The sequence below is a fragment of the Acanthaster planci genome, linkage group LG16 (assembly GCF_054643075.1).
Source record: "Acanthaster planci isolate LZ-2023a linkage group LG16, COTS_SCS, whole genome shotgun sequence".
Classification (NCBI taxonomy): domain Eukaryota; kingdom Metazoa; phylum Echinodermata; class Asteroidea; order Valvatida; family Acanthasteridae; genus Acanthaster; species Acanthaster planci.
This window is the reverse complement of record NC_141792.1, coordinates 9,793,523-9,814,543: the sequence shown is the minus strand read 5'-3', so window position 1 is coordinate 9,814,543 and position 21,021 is coordinate 9,793,523. Positions and strand designations below refer to the sequence as shown.

The following is a 21,021-nucleotide window of genomic DNA, read 5'->3' as shown; positions in this document are numbered from 1 at the left end:
CCAGCCCTAGGGGACAACTTGGCCAAGGTCCCTTCTCTGGGTTAGCAGGGGTACATCACTCCCCCAGGGGGACAAGAGGTGAGCTAGAACCATTCACCCAACATCTGGGGCAGTTGGAGCTGGCAGGTGTGTGAGTTTGCATGGAAAAGGTTGGTCAGTTGTTTGACCAACTGACCAACAAAAAGAGCTTCACAGGAAATAACAAATAAAATCACAGACCTTGACGATAAACCCAGGGTCAACTTCCATTGATCAAATTCCAAGTTTTTTCCCCCTGAGAACTTGAATAGAATGCCAAACCTTGATTTTCTGGAATTTTTGAAAATGATTTCCAGATTCCTTCACATTTATTTTTTGACACACTACTGATCAAAAAAGATTGAACTTTTTCTCTAACTCAGAAAAGACTGAGCAGTTCCAAATTCTGTGGTTGACTTGAGCTGCACAATCCTTGGGATTTCAGGTGTGCAATGCCTCAACGTTTATAAACAGTCAGGCCCTGGGGCAAGACACTGGCTGCTAAGCACAAACAGGTTTCAAGATTCCTGACAAATAATGCCCCAAGATCACAAACATTGACAAATAAGTCAAGATTACCCTACATACTACAAAGGGGTACCAGTTTCAAATACATGTAGCTGCTCAGGTACAGAAAATGCAAACTGGGTTACCAGTCGAACATCATGCAATACCTGTTGCTCTTGACAACAGGGCTGAAGCCAATTCTTTTTTTATTTGGTTAGCATGTTAAACTTTCCTTTCTAGTGGGATCAAAGGTATTTATCTCGTTCCTCACAGTGTGACCTTGGCTTTGGCCATCATTCCCCCAAAGGTCTCATTCTAACCAGCAAACATCAATCTTGGAAGGGACGAGGGGAGAATGCAGAGGTTTTGGTGTCAATCTTTCCTCTGGGGTGATGTCAACTGACAGACAGACAGACCTGTTTCAGGTTGTAAAAAAACAGAACAGCCGAACCAGGGTTTGGAAGTCAGACACTTTGAATTCATGAAATCCCCACGGATTGCGGAAAACCTGAATTAAGACCGCAGCCACAAGATCAGCTGGGTCAGTGAAAGATCGGTCACCAGAAATTCATTAGCACTTGTTATGCTGCTGATGTTCCCCTGTCATCACAACTCACACAGGCCCGTAAATGTCACCTATGACGTCATTTGGAAAGAAAAAAATGAAGCAAAGTTGGAAAGATTTTGAGAGTTTGTGAGGTTGGAGGATGGAAACCAGAAACAACAGTTTTGTTGAGAATCTAAAAGTTGCCATTCAATCCCAATGGTTAAATCATCTTTATTCTAGGATAAATCTTGGGGAATCTTACTCAAGAAACTGAGTAAAACTGGATCTTTTTATCTCAACATTAGAGTTAGTAAAAGTCATCTTCATCTAAGAAATATCTGTCTACTGAAATCACTACTGGACTTGATCAACAGTAACTAGGACAAGATGTAACCTGAGCTCTCCATCAATTCTAACCCGGCAACGAAATGTTTGTTACAGAAACCTTTATCCAGTCCTACTTTCCCACTTCCCTCCTCCTGGAACTGTGTTTTCACCAATTTCAAAACATGTGACTAATGCGGCAGCTGGGGAGTTGTAAAATGTTCCTGGGGCCACTGGCCTGGGCTGCATGTTCCGCCGGCTGAAATTCTCCCGGGGGAGATAGCTCCTTGGATTCAGCCGGGCAAAATATTGGAGTCATCAGACATCTCCAGACTAGCATGACATGCATGCTAGAAACATTGCTGCACTTAGAGAGGTTTTGAGGTCTGTGGGTTTTGTGAATTACGGCAAACTTTGACCAAGTGAACATAAACGGACCACATTATTTCTGCAGTACAGAATGTCATGGGGAACTCAACAGTACAAAATGGACATGTACACTGTACGTACATCCATGCACTGACTGTCACTGGCTGTCAACAAGTCTTTAGCGGAACGTTGAGAAACCTAGGTCAAATCGGCTGCGGCTCAGGAATCTTGATTTTCTGATTTCTGAAGAAACTTAGGGGACAAATTTGACAAAATCTTGGAACAGTGTCAATACTCTAAGAATAGCACTGGTAATTTTGGAGTATTTGGGTAAAACTTTGAAAGGGTTTTGTAGAGACGCCCAATTTAGAGTCACATGTACATTACTACCACACCTCCATGCAAAGTACTGTGTGGAAACATGAATAACGGATAAAAAAAATAAGTCCCATGACTTGAAAGTAGAGCAAAGTAATAACAGACTTCAAATAAAGTTTGACCTCCAAAATAACAACCTTTGCCATCCACCGGAGGTAAGTCACTGGACCAAACTGGACCGTGCGTAAACCTGAGTTTTCACAGTCAAATTCTCACCACACATTGCCTGAACAAGCAGCCTTCCTGGCCCCACCCTGCGTCGAATGCTTTCTTCACAAAAAAAAAAAAAATCTTAAAGGATTTACCTTCGAGCAAGCATGTGCACAAATGCAAATTCTCCACTTACAAAAAGGTCTTTCAAACTGAATGGACCAGGGCATGCGATTAGAATTGTCCATGGCCAATACATACATGTACATGTATCTTCTCACATTCAGGGTTATTCAAAGAAATAAAAAGCAAACAATAGCGTGCCTGTTTGCTCACAGGGTGCAATGTCTAGACTATTACTTCCTACAATAACATAAAAGTATAAAAAAAAATCCCCTTTGACATGGGAACTGGATGTTTAGTTTAATGCTGGCCAACTGTTCATCACATTTCGCTGTGTTTTTGGGATACTAAGACTATTAGGATTTGACACTACAAGGTCACCAAACATCCTACTTCTAACCGCTTGATTTATGAGCGCACACATTGATTATGCTTTACACATATGATGTTTTCTTGTATGCGGTGCCTGGCCCAACTCCCGACTTCCATTTCAGCATTTCCAGTCGTGAAAAAGTAATAAGTTTGATCAGCACTCACTCTGAGACAGTCTTAGCGGTTTCAAAAGTTTTTGACACTGGAATCCAAAAAGGTTCAAGAAGTCGGACTGCCCCCCACACACCTGCGACTTGGGTTCGAATCCCACCCTGCAAGCTGACAGGCGGACGGAACATCTAGCCCTGAGTCCACGGGCTTTCATTCTTCAGTTTTTCCTCCGAGACCGGGCACTCCGCCATGAATATTCATCTCCAACTTTCTCCCCTATACTAGCCTTTCAAGACACATGTAAACACATGCCCTGCACCATATTGATTAACTTGGAAGAGGAAGGAATTGAAATAAATTGACATAAAAACGGACCAGCAATGCTTCGACAGGGCAACACTGACTATCCTCACTGCAACCCAACTGCTATATAAGGCCAGGGCACGCTGGCAAGAGATACTCTGGGCAAGTAAGACTTCCCAACTTAGCTGAGGGGATCCTCATGAAGGATGGGCCGGCAGACAGCCAGTGACAGCCCGCCTGAGAGGGAGGAGTTGAAATAACACCCAGCAGTGCAGACGGAAAAACAACTCTTGGCGATTCCTCCGGGGGGGGCTTGGTCTGACCAATGAGCATGCAGAGATGGGAAACCATTACTCGCCAAATCATTTGAATGTGAGATGGTGACACAGGATTCGGACAATCTGGAGCGATTGAAAGCTTTCTGTCACGTTTATACGCGGGGACAGTTTTTTGCATTGGTCCAGCTTGCTTCAAGCGCAGAAATTTCCAAGGAAGAGAATAAATTTGGCAGGGCAAAAACAAGTTACCAATCAAGTGAGCGATGTGCCGTAGCAGAGAGTAGATAGACTATCACCCCCTCAATGGATAGCATATGATGATCATTGGATGTTTGGGGGTTCTTTTTAAAGTCCTGCATTTTGTGCCTGCTGCCGACAGTTTTTAAAAAATGGTGAAAATGTTAAATCAATAATCCAATGTATCCTAAACCTTTGCCTCCTCTTTTTTATCCTTTTGGTTTCCTTCTTGACTTCTTGTGATGGGATGGGAGGGGGGGAAAGCTTGGGCAACAGCCACAACTTCTCCTAAAACTGACTTAAGTTCCTGGTGCTACGTTCCTTTTCATGTCGGACTTCTTTGTGGCTAATAAAATGTACTTGACTTACTTTTAACCTGGAAAGTCCTCATTCCTATAATCTCAATATGATTTTTCACAAACGTGCCCGGTGCTGTGTTTTCGACAAGTTTTCTTGGATCTCAAACTGCCACCTGGCAGTGTGGGGGGGGGGGAAACCTCTTTGACCTGCTGGATGAGCTGATAATGGGTGCAGGTGTTTCAATAAAGATGTGTCAATGGAAAAGCAAAAAGCAAAAAAAAAAAAAAACTACCTTTGGTGAACATTGGCAAGTGTAAAGAAAATCTCGTGATATGGGGGGGAAGGATATTGGTAAGACCAAAACCCAGAAGGTGCCCTTTTCTTTTCCCCCTTTTCCTCTCAGCAAACCCACAAAGGCGGAACCGATCAAAATGTCACCAGGGTTAAAGGGGCTGGGGAAAGATTTGCCAGATTGACTACACGTACATTTCTGAAGAGGGTGAACGACCTGTCCTTACTCTGAAAGGAGGAGCTTTAAGCAAACTCTGCCTCCCAAAATGTGTTGTCAATAAAAACGTCGCCCACACATGGCAAGGTTGAGTTTTTATGACTGGAGAGTTTTGGGTAAGTGTAAATATTTGAAACATGTACATATAAATACAACTTAATTGCTAATTTTCGTTGTGAAAATTGGCCAGAGTGCAAAGTTACAAGAAAATGTACCCGAAGAAATGGAATTCAGGGCAAGGTGGATGTTTACAGAACTTCTTTTTAAAGTGGTGAACTCCTTTAAACTGGTGTCCCTAAATCATGCCCATGAATGTGTGCCGTCGGCAAATTTGGAAATCTTGGACAAGGTACAGGTTTGCAGATAGTTCAGTGACAAAGCACACAGTTGACAAAGTGTTCGCTTCACTTGCAACAATGGTCATGTTTTCACCCAGAGCCCATGGCAGGCCTGCACCCATCGCCCGGTTGCTGCAGGTGTGAAATGAGGGAGAATACCTGTATTCCCAGTGGGCTGGGATGCCAGAGGGGTGGGCCCAAGATGGCATCCATTCGCACTCTCGGGTGGAGAGGGGCCAGGTGCAGGGGTTACATGCAGAGCCCGAGGGTGCACCAAACAGCTAGTGGCTGGATCTGAACCCCTGACCCTCCAATCATGAGTCACAGTGCTGAGCAACGAACAGATGACACAGATTGACGGTAGAGTTCATATTACCAGAGGAGAAACAGTTTACACTGTGAGATAATGAGAGTATAGGTCCCGCCTTGATGATTGGTTGTGCAAAGAAAGTACAAACAATTCAGGTTTTATTTACAGAAGTGAACAATAGCGCGGTCTTCTACATGTTCATGTGTACATGAATACGACGGGTTGACTTCATAAGGCTCATCTAATACTGCTCAAATAGTGCTTGCTTGTCCTCTGGGTGCCCTGAACCTTACCCAACCTGACATTTTAACCTGCACGCCTGTACTTGCACTTTCGGCGATTAGTTGGTCACACATACAGCATTACTCATTGTGGGGAGGGGAAAAAACAGGAAAAAAAAAAAAAAACCTTACAAATTCAGAGCTGATTTGGGGAGCAAATAAACATCTGAGTGTGAAATTTCTCGCGACATTTTGAAGGAATTTGGCTGCCTGCCTCCCTTCCAACTGTGGTCCAGTTGGGGGAGACGGCATGATGCTGACGAGAGGGTCGCTGACCTGGACACAATGACCACACACTTGGTTGGCTCGCTGTCCAGTTGTGGAGCATACACCGGCCAGATTTGATTCATTTTTTTCAGAGGGGAGAGGGGGGGGGAGTCTGTGTCCAAACTGTTTAAACTTTCAACGATGCCACCTTGGGAGAAACCTCCCTTTGAAGTTTGGCCGAGGAATATTTCGGCTTTATTGCCACCCACTGACCCCTGACTGACCAACTGACCACACTGAGGTGCTGACCAAATCAATTGATACTGTCAGAAATTCAACGATAATGGGTAGATCTTTCCCTCTTGTGGGCAAAACCCTTTTGAAATAACCTCAGAGGTTGACTTGTTGCAAACTTTGGCAGTTAATAGCATGGGATGACCAACAACTTGGACTGCACCTGTGAGTGGAACCCAGGGGAGAGGGAAAGAGAGAGCAAAGAACAGATGCAGGGGAGGTACATGTATTCTTTCACACAACATCCCTTCGACCTGTGAACAAAAATCCAAAAATCATCCAGACTGTGAAGCACTCAGAGACAGGTTACCACAATTTCACCGTGACAAATTACTCTGGCTTTTGTCTTTTGTCTTTCCAGTCCTTCCGCTTTGGCAAAATGTTCCTGGGTGGTCATTTTACTCCTGGAGAGGCTTCAGTAGGAGACCACTGAGATGATCGTCAGGAGCAGGTCATCCCAAACAGTGAGAGCCAAGATCCCAAGGTCGGACCAAAATTGCTGTCGAAGAACCCCCAAACCAGCTCACGGCATGTATTGTTATGATAAACTATGTGTTTCAATTTACATGTATCCTCACAACTCCCCTCAACCGGTTCACTTAAATTGTGACCGGTATCAAAGTGGAGTAAGAAAGAAAAAAGGTCGGCTTCCTTTGAAAGGAATACAGGTTTCAACTTTTTACAGGAAAAAGTTGTATTTATCTGACAGGAGGAACTGAAGATGTTATAAATTTTGTGTGTGTGTGTGGTTGGTGAAACAGTGTGTGACTGGGAGACATGATTTTGACATCTCGCGGGGTGTCAGAATCTTCAAAGATGACTCATGTTTGGATACATGATTACCAGGAAAGTCCCATCGTGAGGCAGATCAGGGAACAAATACTTAATGGGTTCCCCTTATGATGGGAACGGGATCACACCAATTCAATTCCTGATCAATCCTGACAGTCATTATTAAGGGAATTTCCACATCGGTGAGTTGGGGTCTTTGGACAGGTGCCTTCACTTTTTGAAAGAACTGTTTCAAGACTCTGTGATAGATGTTACAGAGGACTGTATCCACAAACATCTATCACAGAGTCTTGAAACAGTTCTTTCAAAAAGTGAAGGCACCTGTCCAAAGACCCCAGAAAAGAGGGCACTGATGTTGAAATTTGTGGGTGACCGTAATCTACAAGAAAAGTGTGCCTCCAGGGGTATTTTGCAGAAATTTTCTGCTAATGAAATTTCTCCCTAAGGCCTGGCTGATAGCTTGGAAAAATACTACTAGCCTACCTTTCTGTGTAATCTACCGATACAAGAAATTGATTGTAATTCCTTTTTTACTGTCTCAATTTATCAATATCATGTGCAGGGGGGCCCTTTTTTTTAACGGTGGCATGATATCCTGTGTAATGGGTTGTTTTGCCGAACACTCCCTATGCGTCCATTATGGCCAACAGGTGCACTCGGCCACACTGTGGGTTTTGGGCTACCGCAAAGTCAATTGGATTTGGGGAATCCAGAATCGTTTCTGAAGCGAAACAAATTGCTCAATTTAGAATCAAATAACATCTCATGTATCCCCCCTTTTAAACTTGTGTTCACGAGGCGGATTTATATTTGAACGGTGAAGAAAAATAGTTACAATTTTCTATTTTCTTTGTGAAGCAGAATGGTTTCACAACTATGTCACAAACCACTCGGCATACGTGGTACGTTCCCTGTACAGGAGTTGCATGCGACGCTTTAGTCACATCCATCACGAGTCCCTGTACGACCATCACAAGTTACTCAGTCTTAAGCCAAGTCATAGGCTTTTCAAATGAACTGTGAGGAAGGCAGTCCTTGGTTAATGTTCAAACCGTTACTTGTGGGTCCGGTGAGAGGACTTGTGACTGGACTCGTGAAGGGTATTTGCCTTGGGACTTGACTGCAAAACTGCTCATACATTGCCATTTATTGTGCCATGGAAATCAAACAGGATGGCTGAGGGTAGTTGACAAATACCAGCATTTGGGGTGGCGTGGGGGTGGGGGGGAGTTGGGCAGGGGTAAGAGGTCTGGGTAGAGGTAGGGGTCAGGGGTATGGCAGAGGTAGTGAGGGATCGGGATGGGGGTATTTGTTCAAATGTTTGGAAGTCCAATTCCCATTCTGGTAAAACGAACAAAAAAATTAGTTTGAATCCCACTAAGGTTCTTTTAGAGGCACGCAACTCAGTGCCTGTGCCCTTGGGAAAGGAGTTTTGGGGGTACCCACTGCGTTTTGGAGGAGTTGGCTGTTGTAACCATTCCTACCTATGGCCCAGGCTGCCTCAGGGTAATGAATGTGGTTATGATTGATGGGTCTTGGCAAGATAAAAGCCTCCTTAATCTTGGGACTGCTGCCAAGCAGTCTTTCTTAACAAGTTCTTGTGGGGAACTGACCCATTATACATAACAAACCTTAATGAATGGGATCACTCTGTTCATCCAAATAACAAGAGTACCGAACGTTTCCAAGCAAATGCAGTTCATTTACTGAGCAGAGATGAAGCAAAGTAGAAAAAAAATCTCTGAAGCGTACTTTTCAAAGCTTGCAGACTTTTTGTTGAAAATAAAGTCCTACTTTAATACATTTATTTCTTATCATGGTCATTTCTCCATGCAACAATCCCATCTTTATAAGTTGGCTCATACAAGAACTTTTTATGTAACTTTAACTACAAGATCACTCTCTCGGATGCGAGAAAAATTCCCCAATTATCTGAAGATTATTTCAAAAAGGCCAAGAGCCAGGTCATCCAAAAATGTCTTTTCTTCCTGCCGGACATTCCTTCAACCCCTCCCCAGTGTTCTCCATTCACCTGTTTCCCCGCCCCCTTCAAGTACCAGTACCTTTTGCATTACTCCTGGGCTGCGCTGTAATGCAAGGCATGCCCCGAGGCGCTTTATCAATTTCGCGTTGACAGAAGATCGGTCCAACTTTATGAAATTGGATAAATTAAGTCAGCGGTCTAAACACACAGGCCTGGGGGTGCCGACCCATTAGCAAATAAAAGAACCACAAAAGGCGTCCCCGAAATTGGATAATAAAAAATGCTCAGGTCAAAGTGCATACGTGTACACTGGAGGCATTTTAGCATTCAAGAGTGATTTTTTTTGAGGGGAGGGTTTTTATTCAAGGATTTCTGAGATTACTTTATTAAGCGGTGGCCTTTTATCTGCACGATTATAAAACGTGGTCTGGATTTGCTTGATCAAAACAGGTGTTGGAGCATTCGAAAACTAATGTGACACCCCTTTTAATCTACCAGTTAACCTTGTGTGAACGTCAGTAACTTTGCCACCAAAGAAAGCGCCACCTATTGTTCAATGATGTTCGCTTTGAACAGCAATGCCATGAGATGGTGTTGAGTTAGGACAGGCCCAGCTGAAATGCAAAGGTATCATGGGTTTGTGTGCATTCCGATGAAAATTGGTCATGCGAGACTGAATCAGGAATGTGCATGTGCACTTGTCCACTCTAGTGAGTAGCTACGTGCAGAACATTCTATTGTTCCCAAGCACAGTATTACAGCAAAAGGATCTACTGTTCAGAACTTGGTTGAACTTGTCGGGGCCACCAGACTGTTCAATCCTCAATGTACCCATGACAGCATCATTCTACGTTTTAATCCACACTGTTGGTGCTTTGAAAACTCATCATTTCCCAATAATTTCGCCACAAGCGGCATCTTTCCTGAACTAAACAAACCACACATGCTGCAAAGATGTCCACCTGAATAGGGTCAGGGAGAGTTCAACTGGAATTGATGCGATCATGGATAGACCTGACTTTGAACACGTTTGACAGACTAATCTCTACCGAATCCAGATGACAAAAAAGATGCCAAGAAATTCACCACAAAAGGTGTTCATCTGCATTACTTCCAGCCCATTCGTAACTTTCACCAGAAATGTGGGGGGTGCCGCGGGAAGTCATCGACAAAGCTGGCCGTCAAAAGTCCCAATTCAAATAGAGTGTGAGATTTGGGGCATTAAAAAAGAAGGAAAAAAAAGGGACCCAGCATTTTGTGACTCCAGACTGAGCAAACACGATTGTGCAAACAGTCGGAATGATATGGAATAAGTCAACACTACCCACAGTCCAATGACATCTGATATCAAGCACTGAATTTATTTACAGGTACTTAGACACTTCCCCTTAAAAAGGACATTTTCATGGTCGCACTTTGGTTCACACCTCTATTGTTGCCGTCATCCAAGCACTGGACCTCATCACTTGGATGCCAGACTAAATAATTCTGCTCATGAACTTGCTGAGAAGTCTGTTGCTTCGGTGGGCATTTTCTGGATAGGGTAATTTCAGGAGTTCTCATACAAAAAGGTAAGATTTTTCTCATTCTGTGTGACTCTTTTTTTGGTCTTGTACTGTTCTGAGCGTTCCTGTGGGCAAACGGGAATTTGTTTAAGTTGTCAAGAAAGTGTGAGACTGTGGGCAGTAAGCATGGCAAAAGGCAGAGTTAGTTTGAACAACGTAGTGGCAACACAGTGGAAATCTCTGAGCGCGTGCAACTGTTATAAACACACCGAGCACCACCAAGAAATAGCGCTCACAGTTGCCAACGTTTTCTGCTGTAGGGTCTGCTCTTTTGACGTCACAGTCACCTTTTTTTTTCTACAAGTGGCTGCTAAAACTATGGCTGGCTGTCGGAGCTAAAGTAAAAAAAACTAATTCACAAAATGTGAAAAATCCCACGCAGCTACATGTACATGTTTCAGAACACCAAATAACAACACAAATACAAACGCTAAACGGAAATAAAACACTGTTGACAAAATGATGGGACACAAATGTCCATTTTGAGCAAAGTTGAGATAAAATCGGAAACCAACAAAAAGGTGATATTTGGTGATACCTCTTGCCACCTACACAAGTTGCAGGCCAATAGAGAGTGGTCTATCCGCTCCGAGCGGAACAAAAGAGGGCGTGTTTTTTTGGTACTCACCGCAATTATATGTGTGTTTGACACGGAGCACGCTGAGTACACGTAACTAATTTATTCCGGCATGTATGGTCTTTGTCTACATGCACAACGCTTACAAGAAACCGCCCCTAACCACCTGTCTTTCTTTCGCCGATTGGGGGTGCACTTCAGCTCGGGGCAGATATTTAAGCCTGACTGTTCTGCCACCTGTCCAGCAGAGCCATGAAAGTGGGCCCTGGTCAGTGCACTAGCACACAGCAGCTGGCTCCTGTTTGGGACACATCAGGATTGGTGTCAAAAATTCCCCCCCCCAAAAAAAAAGTGATCAAAACAAAATGAGAACCTTCAGAGCAGTGAGGCGAGTTTTGTTTCACCCAAGTTCAGGGCTTTGATGAGTAACACAGAAAAGAAAACACACAGCTGCTGTAGGCTGGTGATACCCAAAGGATAGGAGCATCCAGAAAAACATGTACCTGTCCATGTATGTACACTGTAGAAACTTATGCAGGTTCCCAACCAAGCCGATCTGGCTCGGAAGTTGAACTTCCATCTTGAATTTTTTTTTTCTTCAGATTCTTGGCTATTTAAAATTTGGGGGGTTCATAGATTAAGCCAGCAATCATGGGAGTTGTGGAATTGTTGAGGGGAGTATAATCCACGGGCAACTGATACCTATAACATTCTTAAAATTCTGGGAACACTGACTGAAACCAGCACGGGGCCAGGCACAGATCTAGAAGGGTGTGTGCGTGCACCCTCAACCAAAACAAGGGATCGCTGAATCTGAAGTTTTCCCCAAGCCACAAAATTCCGGATCCTTTTTATGGATGGGTTAAGAGGGAGTCACTTGGGAGGAGGGATTATCAACACAACATGATGAATGGGACTCCTGACGGAGTAGTTGTACTTGGAACTATTCCCTTGGTACATTTCAGATGTTCTCATTTTCTCAAGGACTTCCTGGCCAAAATGCTGAAACAATACCGTAAGTAGAAAAGGATGACTTTTCGCTCCTATTCAGACGATACAAAACTAAAAGTCTCTTCAACTGCCAGGTGATTTATACATTCCTACAAAAGAGCCTGAAATTCGTCCAAGTCCTGAAATGCTGTAGATTAATGTGTACTTCACTGTAAGCTTCAGGATTCCAATAAAGTCAGGACTGTTCGTACATTGCAAATTTCAAAGGTTTTTTGGAGGGGAAAAGGTACGGTATTCAAACCACTTGTACACTGATGTGATTTGACACCATGGTGATTTGAATCAGCTGAAATGGGTCACAGGCTTTTAAAATTTCTGAAATCTTACAATGGAATCTGTCCACATGCCGCTGGACTGTACAGGCCAGGAAAATGATATGAATTTCGCTGTTCAAACAGAGTTTTCCTCAGTGAAAAGGAAACGAATGGTAGAGAAAGACACAGCCGACAAGTGGCGTCCTCATGTCAGCTCAATTAACATCACGGGTGGGATATGAAAGTTTGTTCAAATTCAGTCTGGTATCTGCACTCGTTTCCACTGAATTACAGACAAAGGCTGGCTTCCGGATATTGCCGGCAAACTGTTCTCCAACCGGTATCATCCTTTATCCCCCCTGAGCACCGCCCCTTTCAGTTAGCCACAAGCTGATGTAAGAATTTACCATACCTACAAAGGAAAACCCTTCAAATGCCCTGGAGATTGTTAACGGGCGCATAAAAACCCCAATTCCACGAATGCCAAGTTTGCTTTGCTGCATAGGACAAAGGGCCAAACTTTCCTCCCAATGTTCCCGTCCAATCAGGCAGAGATTTATTTTTAGAGAACACCCAAGGATGTTAGAAAAAAGAATACACTGCGTTTTCTCATTCTTCATTCCACCATCCCTTAGTTTACAAAGTTGGCTGGACAATTTCTTTGCTGACAAAGAACTACCAGCAGGCCTATCCCCGCTGGCAAAAAAAAGAAAGAAAAAGAATATAAAAGAAAAAAATTCTTTGTAATCAGTAGTTACAGTGTTGATCTGTGTACCCGTACAAAAAAAAGGAGACACGTGCAGAGAAAGAAATTTCTCTTTAGGAATGTGGGGGTCTTTGATGCCTTTTAAAAAACCCGTCCAATTTTTTTAAAGTGCATCTGTGCCTTCAAGTATCAGGTGCTAAGTGTACTGCAGGGTCTGCGATGCATGAAAACAAGGGGGCCCTGATGGGTGAAACTTCTTCCCCCTCTGCTTAAAGGCTAAAATGTGGTGTTTTTCTCGTGTACCTGTCCTATTTTCATGCGGGCCAATGCAGAAAATCATATTCATGGGGGGGGAGTAGCTGAAGCAGGGAAGACATGACGGTAAAAAAACCTGCTTCCCAAATGGTCAAAAGGGAATTTTTGGGGGGTCACAGTTCATTCACGTACTTGTTTGGCATGGCGACGGTCCTTTTAACTTCTGGAAAATTGTGATTATTAAGGTGCACAGCCGATCATGCTTTCGTCCCCTGGCCCTGCAGTTACATATATCCTCGGTAGGTCCCTCAGGGCAAAACATAGAAATGTTTTCCCCATATTAGGTGCTGGGGTCTGAGAACCCCCATTGGTGGGTCAAATTACGACATGTGGACAAATGTCTAAGTGGGGGTGGTGGAACTCCGTGAAAAAAACAATCTTTGAAAGGCGCTCGATCCTGTAGGCAAGGAATGCAGGAATGTTTGTCACATTCCCAGCCTCAGCGTTTGAGGATGACTGTTGATGTGTATCTCTTATTGTTTCGGGAGAAAGGAAAATATTGTGAAGTGGGTTATTAGTGGGCTTCTAAAGCAGGCCTAGAATGCCACTGAAGTTCATTGGAGTCTCTGGATAAAAATCACCTGTGACTTGGCATGAGAGAGTAGGAGTTACAGTGTCCCTGGAACAGAATAGTTTAATTTTGTTGACATTTTGTTCTTCATGTCAACACATCAAAACATTACAAAAGACATCCATGCTGCTAATCCTGACTAGCATTTATCAACACACCTTCCTCTTAAAATTACCTTTTCTGTCCTAACCACTTGAAATACCAGGGTTTCAAGGTGGAAAAATGTGAGGCAGACAAGATCTGTTTTGCAACATGAACCCGCTCACATTATCACTTCACTGTGTAGACTTGAACCAAAAAAGACTCAGGATTCGTGACTTGAATTGGGCAAAGCTGACCTTTTGCACTGACATGTGACTTTGATTTGTGCAAAAAGAGACTTGTGGCTGGATCTGTGGCAAATCGACTTTGTTCCAACGCAGACAACAGCAAATTTTTACAGCATTAATTGCATCAGTGCACCCTGTCCGCATCAATCACGCTGGGTTTTGTCAGCTCTTATTATTTTGGACAAGTGGCCAAGGCCTGCGCTTTGTTGGTCAAGTCCGGCCCTGGCAGTTGCTTCAAGGTGGGGGGGAAGGGGACTAGTCACGTTGCATGGTCGCTGAGGGTTCCGGTCTGTCACATGGCCAACCGGTCCGCCGTCAATCTTACCCAGGACTTATTTGGTTTGTACTGGCCAAGGCTGTTGTTACACCTTCCAAGGCAGCTTGGGATTTTTTTTCAGTTAGTTTCTAATCTAAGCCTTGCCCTACGTTTATAAATCATTTATATTTGTAGTAAGCAGGAATATTTCTGCTACTGTTCATTTATCATTGAAGCTGGTGTGGGGTATGACTAGCCTGTAAACTTCAAATTTGTTGGAACTTTGGAACTTTGTGGACAATGCAGGATTTTTAATCCTCTTAGTCAACAGCCCCATGCGAGGAGTATGGGTGAAACTCAGGAACTGCTCACAAATGTAATTTCATGAAATCCTCATATATTTCTGGTGGTGTCGGAAAAGAGAAAAGAACAGAGAAAGTGGAAGAAAAGGTTATTACTCTTGTAACAAAATCAAACGATATTCATGGCTGCAGCAGCTTCAATTCTACCCACTCCTGGGGACTGATTTCCTCCTGAGGGAGGATGAGATGAAAAGGAAGCCAATTTAAGGAGGGCCGGGCAGCGAAACATGCATGAGCAAACCGATAATGCAGCGTCGCCGTTGGGGATTGTGGGCCACGCATGTGTACATGTATGTGCGTAGTACAAGGGCAAACTCTGTCTTGGACTGTGCGCGCTCCGATCATTCGGCAGGATCTTGGGACTTCCATGTCACTGGCTGCTCATTTCAACTTCAGGGTCTTAAGTCATAATTGCAATGTTTCTGGCATTGAACACAACTTGGTATCAACAAGACGGTGTCCCCCCCTCCCCGGCATTTAATCCTCCCCAGGTCTTTTCTTGCTCAAGAGTCAATATCAGTAATTATGGGGTATTTTCAATAGTGGCTAAAACATGCTTATAGCCAGTTAATGTCGGATTTCTGACCCGAAAAAGCTGCTGGGGGCAGCTTTTTTTTTTGGGCCTGCAAATTCTTCAACCTACGCTTTGGCCCTACCAAGCCCGAGATGCGTTAGATCGTCAACCGTCAAAATGCAAAGAGACTTCTTAAATGAGTGCACGCGTCCTCCAAGGAACAAGTAAGGAAAATTATGTGTGTTTACACGTTACCCGGCATCAGGTTAAGTCAGTGAACACCTAGTAAGGCTAATGAAAGGGAAGACGTTTTTTGGAAGACAGCATCCGATGCCGTGCCCTGGGGGTTGTGGAGGGGCATGGTTGCAAGATTGTTGATTTAGAGCCGTGCATGATTTACATTTAACAGGGATGTGTGATGCCAACTTCTTCCCACAATGTGATGCGCACTGCCCATGATTTGAGCAGGTAGTCAAGGGCAGATGGGGGTGAGAGGGACAAACGAGCCCTCCCAATTTTGGGGAAAAATAACCAGGGACAATTTTTTGGGACTGTTTTGTTTCCATTCCTTCCAAAAAAGTGCAAAAAGCCCTCAAATATAGCCTCCCCCCTCAAAGAGCCATAAAAGGTTACATGAAAAACTTTTCAAATTTTTAGCCCCTTCCCCCAAGGGGAGGGGCCAAAGTTGGGTTTGTTGTGGGGGAGGGGCTAAAAAGTTGAAAAGTTTTTCATGTAACCTTTTATGGCCCTTTGAAGACTTTCAACTGACAATACAGGCCTACTGCCACTCATAAAAAAGTGAATTAGAATCCAACTTTGGGACGTGTTCATGGGACCCCGCTGACCTATTTAACTTCCAAGGAATGCAAGCCCCATCTGATTTACATGTAGTTTGACTTTGAAACTGCTAAAGTCAGTGACCCTCTTCAACCTTGATTTGCCTGATTATAGCCCCCCACTTCCAATATAAACCTGCAATGCATACCTGTGGAGCCTAGCAAGACCTCGGACCAGGCCCTAAGTGCTATCATTACCAAAGCTGCAATAAATCTGGAATTGTTTCAAGGACCACTGCCAATTACACCAAGGACCTTGAAGAAACGTCCTCCAAAGGGGTCGTTGCAGGCTCTAGTGCTACAAATCTGTACAGAGTGCCTTGCTTCCAACCTCCTGGTTTAGGAGGAAATTTTGTTTCTCGGGCTGGCAAGGATAAGAAAATCTGGGAGTACAGGAAAATCTGTCAGCAGGAGAGCCAGGTGGCATGACTTTCATATCACGACCTACCATAGCTGTCAGTAAACCTATTCTCTTGGAGAACTGCATGGTTGGAGGACGAGTCTAAAGACAGAAGGCTGAAGATTTGAAATAAATTAATTGTGATGTCGGAAACTGTTCTCTAGCTTCATCTCATATTGTCTCAATTGAACAGTGCCATGTATAAGTTCTATCCCTCTCATTAAGAGAACTGTCCCATTTAGACTAAAGTACTACATGGTACATCAAAAAGTGCTATCCCATCCAGAAGTACTATCCTTTTTCAGAGTGATAACAGACAGGTACCATCCACCTGGAGGTGCTATCCCCCTGAATTGCTATCCCATGCATAAGTACTAGGTATACCTTGTTAATAAATGATCTTTTATTTTCAAGTATTTTCCTATTAATGTATTTACATGTGTAACAAAGAACTATTGTCCTGCCTTCTTCCATCTTATACAGAACCGAGAAATACGAACTGAGGATTCAAATATACATGGAAGTAATTTATCATCCTCACCACCCAAAAGTAGCAAGGAATCCAATAAGCCAGTTCATACTTAGAGCAAACGGGAAAGTGCAGTGAATTTGACGTCACCAAACATTTACGAATTCACAGCACGAAAAAAGGTTGTGATTGTGTTCAGCTTCCCGCTAGAGAATAAACCGGACCTGGCCGAGTCTAACGAACAGGACAAGGTCATGAAAGCCAGAACAAAACCAACGTTTTGTTCTTTCATTTGCTAGTAGTTCTTGAATGGGTGGTCTCTGTGTGCAAAGTGTACATATTTTTCCCTTCTGTCAGCTGCCACTTCACAAGGCTAACTGTGGAACTAGAAAGTTCACCCTGCTGGGGATGAAACTGCTCGGAATAAATAGCTGTCACTCCTGGGCTGTTTTTGTTGAAGAAAAAAAGAAGAAGAAAAAACAAAACAAAAAAACCCCCCCAAAAAACAGCAGACTCGGATAACTGACTTCTTTGTGTTGATTGTAAATCCCTGAGAAGTAGTTCATCTCTGTGAGAACAGTCATGGCTCTATTTTCGGAAATATCTGTGTAACAAACGTCATGTTTTTCTTTCTTTTCTTCACAAACCGAAGGCCGCACAATGTGCCCGTCACTGGAAACGTCAGACATTCAGTCTCCCAGGAATAAATATGTACCCTTGGCTCACCCTTGAATTACACCCTGCCTGAGGGGGAAGAAAAAAAAAATGTTGGGTCTTTTGCCCGGAGGGAACTTTGCAACTGGAAATGGAAGTTGTTTTCAAACTTCATTAACTGTATCTCAGATAAGTTTAGGTGGAGGGCAACTGGGTAGGTGAGGGAGGATGCCAGATATCAGTCCAGCTTTAACTGACACCTCTTCCTACAATTAAAAAAAAAAAAAATTAAAAATGGAAATTAATTTCCTTACAGCTTCATTTACTGGCAATTTCCTTGATTTTTGTAAGTGCATCACAGACTTGTAGGCCATACATACATGTACTTGCCTATGTTGGCTTGTCTCTGCCAAAGAACTCAGTTTGCCTGAAGTGTTCATGCGACGCGCCATTATTCGTTAAAAAAAAATTCCTGAGGTTTAGAAGAGACCCACATACTTGCTGCTGTTGATTGGTACAAATTGAACACTCTTCTTGCTTATACAATGATAAACCACCTATACATGTACATGTAGGTTCAAGGGCACGAGCATTGAAAACTTTCCACATGCCCAAAACGGCACGGTGTCAACACGCATCCACTTGCATTCTTCAACCCCTGAAAGAAAGAAACTTCGGAGAATCACAGGCGTTGCTTTCCAAATGTATAGAAAAGTATGCGTAATAATAAATCACTTAGGGCCTACAACACTTGGAGAGAAAACTTTGGCATTCAGTCCCAGCTGCTGTTTCGCGCTTCGCCTGTTCGCAATGAACGAGGCCTCTCCTTTACTCCAGTGATCTTTTTGCAAGAGACGACAGCTAAGGTTTTTGAACGAACAATGCAAGATAAGGTCAGCATTTTCTAAAAACAGGGCTAATGATGGATGGTCCCAAGTACACAGAGTTCTGTGTTCCTCCTTTTTGAAAAAAAAAACAAAACACCACACTTATGTTTTGTCACTTGTTTTTTCTAAGGGATGCTGTGATGAGTACTCCACTATCTTATATGGGTGGGACTCCAACTCGGGACCAGCAGTCACTCGCTTAACCCTGAAAGAGCCCAGGGTGGGGGTGAAATCCGCCCACCCTCACTATTATTTTCTGATTTTTTTTACGAGCTGAGCCTTTACAGATTTCCTCCGTAACTCTTTGCGCTCGTATTGACACCAATTTTGTGACAATCAAGCCGTTCTTGCGCAGCGCCCATTTTTTCCCAAGACAGACAAGTAGATAATGGATACTTCTTCGTGCACACAGCCTTGAACTTCAAAGGATTTCATCAGCAAAACCAAACGTGTGATTGAGTTGATCTTTCACATTTGTTCTGATATAGTTTCTTTACGTGCCTGTCAAGTTTTTAGGAGATCGGGACTGATAATGTGAACAATTCAGGCCAAAATACTGCAGGGTATTTAGGTTTTAAATGTTCACCCACACGAATACAGTTTAACTGCTTTCTCGCTCAAATTTGTTCTACGCCGACATGTACCTTTGTGCGTGAGGTAATAAAGAATATTAAGCCCCAACATTTGATTAACTAAAGACCATAATTCACAAATCATACATGTACATAGTTTGATAAACTAAAGACCATAATTCACAAATCATACATGTACATAGTTTGATAAACTAAAGACCATAATTCACAAATCATACATGTACATAGTTTGATAAACTGAAGACCATAATTCACGAATCATACATGTACATAGTTTGATAAACTAAAGACCGTAATTCACGAATCATACATGTACATGTACATAGTTGCTAGAATCCACTTCATAGTTGCTCGTAAGACTGTCACAACACGAAAAACGTGACTACAACCAACTCAGGATTATCTTTTCTTTGCAGAAACTCAAGTGACAATCACAAATACTTTGAAGGACTTGTCTAAAACTTTAACTCAGCTTAAGTTAGAAACAGATGTGGTAAAAAAAAAAAAAAAAAAAACTCAAGGCCATGAGGTAAACTTGACCATTCTGGCCCCAGTAACAAAACTATTTTACACCCTATCAAAAAGGCCACTTAGGATAGCACCCTTTTCATTGGTCGATTACACTCCAATGAGTGACAATAAAGGCAAGTGCGCACTAACAAAACTTTGTGCCTCGCTGGTTGGGAGCCAGTCACAGACGAGACTGGACTGTGGTGAACTCTGGGACGGTAATCTTGCATCCAAATGCCAACTGTGAACATTTCTCTAGCTCAGTGGACAAACTTTGGGGATCGATTGGAAAGTTTTTTTTTTGTGAGGTGGCCAAGGGAATGTTCCTCTTACAGCAGGATTTCAGGAAATTAGCTTGGTGGTTGAAGGTAGGTCCGCCTCTCTGGAGGGAAATAGTTTGTCAGTTTGTGGGTAGATTTGACTGGGAATTGTCCATTTTGTGAGATTTTTCTTCATCTCAACTCTTTGAGACGGTTTTAAAACTACTGACTTGATTTAGTCGGGACATTTCAGATGCTTAAAAATTAAACTTCATTGCAAAATGGAATGCTTTCAACCTCCCGAAGAAGTTGAACAAAGTTTTTTTCTTATGACTCTAAAGTGAAAAGCTGAATCATGAGTGAGCAAGAAATCGTATGAGAGATTTCCCCACATCTCTGACAATTACGAAATTCCTCTTTTACATTAAAAAAAAAAAATAAAAAGTTTTTTCAAACTATGGGTTAACGGTATGCTAACGATGAAAAAAAAACCACACAAATACAAAATGTCTGTGGTTTGTGACTGTATCCTGCTGACAATTTGAGACCTCTAGTCAAAGTTTTGTCAATGCACTCACACAAATCCATGTACATGTTAAGACAGGTAAGATACCGCTAGTGTTTCTGAGGGAATCTTTCCTCACTTGTACATGTACTGTTCATAGTAGGGATGGCAGTTTGGCAAAGTCACTAGTGTTTACACTGCTCCTCATCCGGCTCACATTAAGGTAAGGATGGGTGAGGACAGATAAGCCTCTATGCTTTGAAGGGAATTGCCACTGATTGATTGACTGGATGTGGCTTCTTAGATGAGCACAAAAGCCAACAGGGATAACACCAACTATAGGCATTTCCTGGCTGTGCCATGTGCAAGCTAACATGTAGATGGAGACTTGGCATTGAAATGAACTATGCATTAACATGTACCGAGTCTCAACTAATAATAGACTAGTTACATGGATCTACATAAGCAGGACTGTCATCTCCAGAGTTTAAGGTAAAATTAAAAAGCTCCCATTTCTGTACTCTGCTGGTAACATTTATACCCTACATGTCCCGGTACAACACTGGCCCCACACTTTGTCTGAATTGCGCAGGTATGCAGGACTAATCCAACATAAGGCCTTTTCACACTAGAGAAATCTTGGGGTTTGACACAGCGTTGAAGCTGGGCTGAAAACGGGCGGCGATTCACACTTGAAAAATTTCAACCCTGCGTCA

At 43.0% G+C, this 21,021-nt stretch overlaps 2 protein-coding genes across 8 annotated transcripts in view; one reads left to right on the top strand and one right to left on the bottom strand.

The window, feature by feature from the left end:
- mtor (mechanistic target of rapamycin kinase) overlaps positions 1-21,021 on the bottom strand; it is a 103,223-nt gene that overhangs the window by 19,925 nt on the left and 62,277 nt on the right. The gene's annotated exons all lie outside the window — the stretch shown is intronic.
- The window catches only part of LOC110982649 (uncharacterized), a 31,534-nt gene continuing 20,598 nt past the window's right edge, over positions 10,086-21,021 (top strand). Inside the window, exon 1 of one of the 2 annotated variants that reach the window (XM_022241223.2) lies at positions 10,086-10,302. The gene's annotated coding sequence lies outside the window, so the exon portion shown is untranslated. Of the gene's footprint in view, positions 10,303-19,684; positions 19,909-21,021 lie in introns of those variants that run through there. The other variant, XM_022241222.2, reaches the window with a different exon arrangement.